This window comes from Aethalodelphis obliquidens, unplaced genomic scaffold (assembly GCF_003676395.1).
Source record: "Aethalodelphis obliquidens isolate GAN/ISIS:26980383/991018 unplaced genomic scaffold, ASM367639v1 scaffold3, whole genome shotgun sequence".
In the NCBI taxonomy this organism is placed as follows: domain Eukaryota; kingdom Metazoa; phylum Chordata; class Mammalia; order Artiodactyla; family Delphinidae; genus Aethalodelphis; species Aethalodelphis obliquidens.
This window is the reverse complement of record NW_020837947.1, coordinates 13281204-13288759: the sequence shown is the minus strand read 5'-3', so window position 1 is coordinate 13288759 and position 7556 is coordinate 13281204. Positions and strand designations below refer to the sequence as shown.

Below are 7556 nucleotides of genomic sequence, written 5' to 3'. Positions count from 1 at the left end.
AATTAGGCAGGTGGGGTCTAAATGCCATCACAAGTGTCCTTAGAAGACAGACAGAGGAAGATTAGACACACAGGGAAGAGAAGGTGATGTGAAGACAGAGCAGAGAGAGATTTGAAGATGCTGGCTGTGAATATAGGGGTAATGCTGTCCCAAGTCAAGGAATGTCCTCAGCTACCAGCGCCTGGAAGAGACAAGGAACAGATTCTCTCCTAGAACTCCAGAAGGAAAAGCAGGCCTGCCAACACCTTGTGCTAAGATTTCAAACTTTTGGTCTCCTGATCTGTGGGAGAATACACTTCTGTTATAGCAAGCTACCCTATTTGTGGTAATTTTTTACAGCAACCATAGGAAACTAACACAAGAACTACATTTTGAGTTTTCTTTTTTTTTTAATTTTGATTTTTATCAGGTAAATACCTAGGAATATCATTGCTAGATTGTGTAGTAAGTATAGGTTTAACTTGATAAGAAACCACTAAATTCTTTTCCAAAACTGCTGCACCCTTTTCAGTTTTCACTAGCAATAAATGAGTTTCATGTGTTCCATATTCTCATCAGCACTTCGTATTTTCTGTTTTCATTTGTTTGTTTAGTTCTAACCATTCTAGTAGGTATATAATGTTACCTCAATATAGTCTTAATTTGCATTTTTCTGATGACTAAAAATCAGAGCAACTTTTACCTGCTTATGTTGTCCATTGGTATAGTTTCTTTTGTGACGTATTTTCTCAGATATTGTGCCCCTTTAAGAAAAACTGAATTGTCTTCTCGTGAAGATCTGAGAGTTCTTTACGTAGTTAGGTAAAAGTCCTTTAACAGATATGTGTATTAAAAAATGTTTTCTCCCGAGTTTGGCTTGCCTTTTACGTTGTTAACGTGTATTTCAAAGAACACAAGTTCTTAATTTTGATGAAATCAATTTTATGAATTTTTAATGTTTTATGATATCTATCTGCCCCAGAGTCAGAAGGATTTTGCAACTAGTTTGTTCCTGACGTATAATAACTGTGTAGCAACTTGGAGTTACCTCAGCCCTCCTGAACTGTGAACTCCCCCCTCAACTTGGTAAGACCAATGTGCTGTGCTTGGGACCCCTCTCCCTGCTCTGTCATGTGTCTCCCAAAAATAAAACGTGATGTGATTGTAGAGCTTACCTCATCTGCTTTCATTCTTTCAGGAATCCAACTCGTGTGTTGCCTGTTGCCTAATATGCTCAATTTTATAGTTTGTTCGTGGTCAGAAGGTAAATCTTGTCTCTTTTATCTATTGTGGCTGGAGGTGGAAGTCTCTGAAATGATATTTTTTAAGAATAAAGAAAATTATTAAACATTGCCTGGGCAGGGGATGCTATTAAACCCTTTTAAAAGACAAATTATGAACTGTGAGTAATTTTTGCCATATACATGTCAATAAGTTAACAATCTTAGTATGGATTAAATGTTCTACTGTTTAATATAGAAAAATATCTCAATAGAAGATGCACAATGGATCAGGTAATTTGCAAAATAAAAATATAAAAATGGCCAGCATGGCCTTGACAGTTACTTTTCTGAAGTGTACTTTGGCCATATAAATGTCAAATATAAATACTCCTTGAGGATTACATGCATTTGCTCTGGGAAAGTAACTCTAGCTAGCTGTTTTAAATTTTATATTATAACTTACTTCCTCAGGTACCTGATGATTATTAAACCAAAGCCTCCACTGAATAGACAGCATACAAAACAATCCTCTTCCCCAAACCCAAACCCACTTACATCTCCACTGGACTAAGAATGCACTCTTGACTTAGAGGTTGCTCAGTCATCATCTGATTGATGAGATGAGCTGGGATTTGAATTTATAGTCAGAGAGGGGAGGAGTGCGATTTTAAAGGTCTCACTGTACTCCACGCAAAATAACCCCAAATCTCTGATCTCAGACAACTGTCACATTCTGCAAATGCTCAAGTAGAAAAGTCTGGTGGCCTCCAACAAAGTAGGTATTAAGCAGGAATTACAAGTAAATGGCAGGAGCTAGAAGCAGAAGTCGTGGAGACATAAAAGATGAAGTGGGTAGTATACATTTAGCCAGGGTGAATAAACAAAGCAGGAGGAGAGAAAGAGAAGCAGATTACCAGAGGAAGATTACTGGAGTGGGAAGACAGAGAAAGAGAGACTCTTCCCTGCTTTCCCCCCAGTTACCTAGGTCTCTGGCTTCCAGCTTTTTCTGAGATTTATTTTGTGCTCCTGAGTTCCACTTGTAGTGGACAAGCATTTCATTTGCTTGTCTAGCACACCTGTCCATTTTTGCTTACTTAATTTTCTTAGGGAAACTATTCTTCCATTCGACACGATCTTATGGTAACTCTCAGCCAGCATTTCCCACCTGTCCCTATGCTTACCACCCTGCTTATCAAAATGGAGAAAACATCCCTCTTTCAATCAATATTCCACTAGTGCTTTTAGTTTCATTCCCTCTTTCCTTCTTAATGATCTTACCGTTTCACATACCCCTTCTCTCTCTGGTATTAACCATACTTCCACCTTAAATTGAGATCATTGGAAACAGACTGTGAAACAGTGATTTGTGTGAAAAATATAGACGGGGGGCTGCGCAGTCTCGGGAAGAATATCTATACATGAGCAAGGGAAGCAGGACTTGGCAGAAGGAAAATGAGTGGCTTTTCCAATAGAGGTCTCAGCCAGTCCTGTGGAGATATAGCATGGTCCTTCAGAGCCGTCCCTAATTAAAGCAAAGGGCTGGACAGTGGTTAGGTTTAGGGTCAGGGTTAGAGTTGAGTGAGCTCTGAATGAGGCAATATGAAGACACGCCCTATAAATGGGGTTCTCAGGGAGCTAGCTGGCAGTCAGGTCAAACTGTGACTATTCTGTGAACACGGGGCTTTCTCAGGAACTCTAAACTGACAAAGATTCTCTCCTTGCTGAAATTCTACTCAGGCTCCCCTCAACTCTCTTCTCAACTAGACTTTGACTTTTGAGCTTCCATTTTCGTCTCTGCATTGTTCAAATTTAGCAAGAATCCTACTAAGTCAGTTTAGCCATATTCCTCCATTCTCGATATCTGATCACTCTTGGTATCTAATTGGGTTCCCCCTCCTATACCATCCCCCAAGTGATGTCTGGTCACCCTGGCCTGCCTTTGGTAAGAATCTCATTAGGCCAATTTAGCCAGAATCCCCTCTTCACTGTGATGTTTCCTCTTAGTAATTTTCTATCCACTGATCCCCACCTTTCTCCCTGACTGTAAATTGTGAATTTTCCTTATTGTACTCAGAATTGAGCCCAGTTCTCTATACTGAGGTCTCTTTTCCCCTATGTTACTAGTTTTTCTGAATAAAACCTACTTTTACCACTTTACTGTCCAGCTCTGTTTAATCTTTGACAAAACCTACTTTGACTTCTCCAGTGACTCTTAGGCTGTTGGTTTTCATCGGTACTGTGGTTGCAAGGCCGATGATTTTCAAGCTACGATGGAATGGGCAAGAAGGAGCTGGGAATAGGCAAGTTAAAAATGCCACGTAGCTCACTGTTCTTACCAAGACTTTTGTTTTTTTTTGAATAAATTCCCCTTGGGTTGTTGCAAGTCTTTGGTTAATTTTCAGAGTACTGAAAAAGTTCATCATTTTGGCCAATGTCCTCATTGTTTTTATGAAGAAGAAAGTTTTCAGAGGTCCTCATTCCATCACTCCAGAAGTGCTTCTGCTTATCTTGGAATTTAGACAATCGTGCTGTAAAAATCTACTGGCATAAGGTGCACAGGTTCTAAAAATTAGAGACAGAGATATACTGTAGTGATTCCCCCTGGCTCTGCTTTTCTCATGATATGAAATGACAGGTGAGAGTTAACCATCCTTTGGGAGGAGCTGGCTGACTTTAATGGCATAGCCCTCCTCCACCATGAATCAGTCTTGTGAGTTAAAACAGAGTGTGGAATGCCTACTGTTGACTAAAAGACTGCTTCATTGTATCTTAGTTTCAGAATCTGGACCATTTTTCCAAGCCTTTCAGGCCTCCAGCTCTCCTGTTAATTCCACAATTTCATTTAACCTATTTCTTCTGGACAAGTGTCGAATTTTATAGTTCAAGTCCCTTCTCCAGGGCTTCCCTGGTGGTGCAGTGGTTGAGAATCTGCCTGCTAATGCAGGGGACACGGGTTCGAGCCCTGGTCTGGGAAAATCCCACATGCCACGGAGCAACTAGGCCCGTGAGCCACAACTACTGAGCCTGCGTGTCTGGAGCCTGTGCTCCGCAACGGGAGAGGGCGCGACAGTGAGAGGCCCGCGCACCGCGATGAAGAGTGGCCCCTGCTGCCCACAACTAGAGAAAGCCCTCGCACAGAAACGAAGACCCAACACAGCCAATAAATAAATAAGTTAATTAATTAATTAAAAGAAGCCTCAACATTAAAAAAAGAAAATCCCTTCCCCAAATGTCTTGGAGTGAAGACATGCTCATGTGTGATAAACATCAAGATCAAAGGTGTTGCTTGAGATAATTTCAATCTGTTTGTTTTTTTAAATTTATTTATTTTATTCATTTGTCTTTGGTGGTGTTGCTCAGGCTTTCTCTAGTTGCGGATTGCAGGGGCTACTCTTCGTTGCGGTGCGCAGGCTTCTTGTTGTGGTAGCTTCTCTTGTTGTGGAGCACAGGATCTGCACGTGGGCTTCAGTAGTTGTGGCTCGCAGGCTTAGTTGCTCTGCGGCATGTGAGATCTTCCCGGACCAGGGCTCAAACCTATGTGCCCTGCATTGGCAGGCAGATTCTTAACCACTGCACCACCAGGGAAGTCCCAATCTTTATGTTTAGATACTTCCGTTCACCTCACTGGAGGGAAATACAGCCATAAGTGGTAGAAATAGGTGATGAGACTTGTGTGCAGGGACTTTTTGTCCTCGGCTCTACCTCTAAGTGTGTGCTTTTCCATAGTTTTTTCCACACTGAAATTCTCATCAGAGGAGACACTTTAGCAACATTTCCCACATGCTCTGACTTTTTTTTTTTTTTGAGGAAAATGTTTCATTCTATTAGGTTAATTCCACCCCAAGGTATTTGCATAAGTGGTGTGGGTCTGGCCTTTGACGTTATCTTCCTGAATGTTCTCTGATTGCTCACTCAGGCGTATTGTAGACACAGGGTCTGGTCTCATTGAATCTTGTGCTATCTTTACCAAATCAAATCTGTAAAGTTCACTTGCAATTTAACGTATTGTTTCTGAGTCATCTTGACATTTTGACTTCATAAGTGTAAACTGAAAACTGCATTTACTGGAAATTTGTTTTTAAAAATAAAACAACATAGGCCAGATCTATGACCTACAGATGCATTATAAAATTAGGCAATGCTTATGAGATAATGCTTCTGAAAGAAATTTTTAAAAATAAATTTATATCTGTTTTTAAAGCGCATAAAAGACTGCGTTCAATAGGAACAGAAAATATACAAGCAATAGTGTAAATTATTAGGATGGAATCTAGTTTTTTAAAAGCTGGGGGGGCTTCCCTGGTGGCCTAGTGGTTAGGATTCCAGGCTTTCACTGCCATGGCCTGGGTTCAGTCCTAGATTGGGGACCTGCGATTCCACAAACCATGCAGGGCGGCCAAAAAAATAAAATAAAATAAAAGGGAGGCAGAGAGCATAGTCAAATGTTAAAAGGGTGACGATGTTTAGCATTGTTAAAAGAACTGACTGGGAAGTTTCTCTTTATTTCAAAGTTATAAATATTATAAATAAGTACGATTTTTGGCATAGTGCGCCTATATTTGAAAATCAGTGCATAATGGTTTTTATTAATAGAACCTTTGCATAATTCATAATAAATGATTCTAGTAATATTGAAAGTTGAAATTTTCCTGGCAGATAATTTTTATTAGCGACTTAAAGAGTCTAGAGTTATTTCTGGCTGCTGAATGGGATCACAATATGACCAATTCCATCACTTTATTTTTCTTAAGCATTTAGAAATACCCAGGCATGTTGGCATTTAGAGGTAAACAAAATGGCTAAGCGGGGGTGAAGAGGAACTTAGAGTATGCTTACCTTATATATTCTAAGGTTAAGAATTTTGGGCAGTTATAAAAGATTTTTTTGTGTGTGGGGGTGTAGGATACCTGGGAAATTTGAATATAGACTAAGTATTAGGTGACATTAGGAGATTATTATAAATTTTGTCAGGTGTGAAAATGTCACTGTGATCATGTAGAAATAGATGTTTACTTTTCAGGGGTGCACACTAAAATATACAGAGGTGAGATATTGTAACATCTGAGGGAAGCGAAGAGGAGATGGTGAAGTTACTTCTGAGTGGAGCCCGATACGTTCGGTTCTAACGAGTTCAAGCTGAACCACCCACTGAGGATTATGTCTCCTTGGTGAAAATCAGCCCCAGCACCTCCCAGTTCCTGCTGGTCTCCTCCTGAGATGTGGCGGTGCATCTCTACCATGGGCCGGCCATTCAGCTCACGTACCAGCCCCTAGCGCTCTCTTGGATGTGCGTTCAATGGTCCGACACATGCCTGGAGTGGGGGATCAAACCCTCGACTGAAAACACATGATTCCAACACTGATCAGGGAGATCTGGCTGGAACCCATGATGCCCCTACCAGATGTGTTGAATACTGTCCAGAAGTGAATGTGGTAGTTACTGGGCCTTGGGATCAGACAGTTAAATTGCGCCATCCCAGAACTCCTTGTAATGCTGTGACCTTCTGTCTGTGAGTAACACCCTCTCTGTCTGGAGATCAGCTGGTTATGGACAAGGTGGGCAGTAAAGTGTTAATGTGGGAATTACAGAACATGGGTTACGTGCAGCAGTGCCGGGTGTCCAACTTGACGTACCAGGCTCGCTGCCTTTGAACATTTTCAAATAAGCAGTTTTGTATTAAGCTCAGTTGAAGGCCAAGTGGAAGCTGAGTACTTGCTCCCAATCCCTGAGATACAGAAGAAGCATGTCTTCAAGTGTCAAAGAAAATAATATTGAGCAGATTTATCCTGTCAATGCCATTTCTTTTAACAACATCTACGGTACGTTTGCTATGGGTGGTTCTGATGGATTTGTAAATATTTTGGGTCCAGTTAACAAGAAGCGACGGCGCTGGTTCTGTAGATACCCCACCAGCATCACACCACTTGTCTTCAGTAATGATGGGACTACACTTGCAATAGCATCATTATATATGTATAAAACGGATGACATAGGACATCCTGAAGATGGCATCTTCTCATTTGCCAAGTGACAGATGCAGAAAAAAAACCTAAGTCCACCTAATCATCTCCTGAAAGTAGTTTCTCTACGGAAAGCTTTTCTGCTTCCTACAAATCATACTTACCCCCTGGATGTGTTAGAGCCATTGTTGTTCCATTATTTAGTGTGGATTTCTCTATTTTCTGTCTTACGAAAATCTTGTCTGTGTGCCTTTCCATACTGACTTTGTGTAGAATGAGGATTCTTTGTTTCTTTTGTATTTGTTATTTACTCTAAAATACTTGGACAGAAGAAAACTAAAAGAAGCAAATATGGCAAAATTTTAAAATCTAGGTGATGGATACATAAAGGAG

General features: G+C 40.6%; 1 pseudogene; it reads left to right on the top strand.

The window, feature by feature from the left end:
* Positions 1-1484: 1484 nt before the first annotated feature.
* LOC113606335 (mitotic checkpoint protein BUB3 pseudogene) lies at positions 1485-7266 on the top strand (annotated as a pseudogene).
* The last annotated feature ends 290 nt before the right edge of the window (positions 7267-7556 follow it).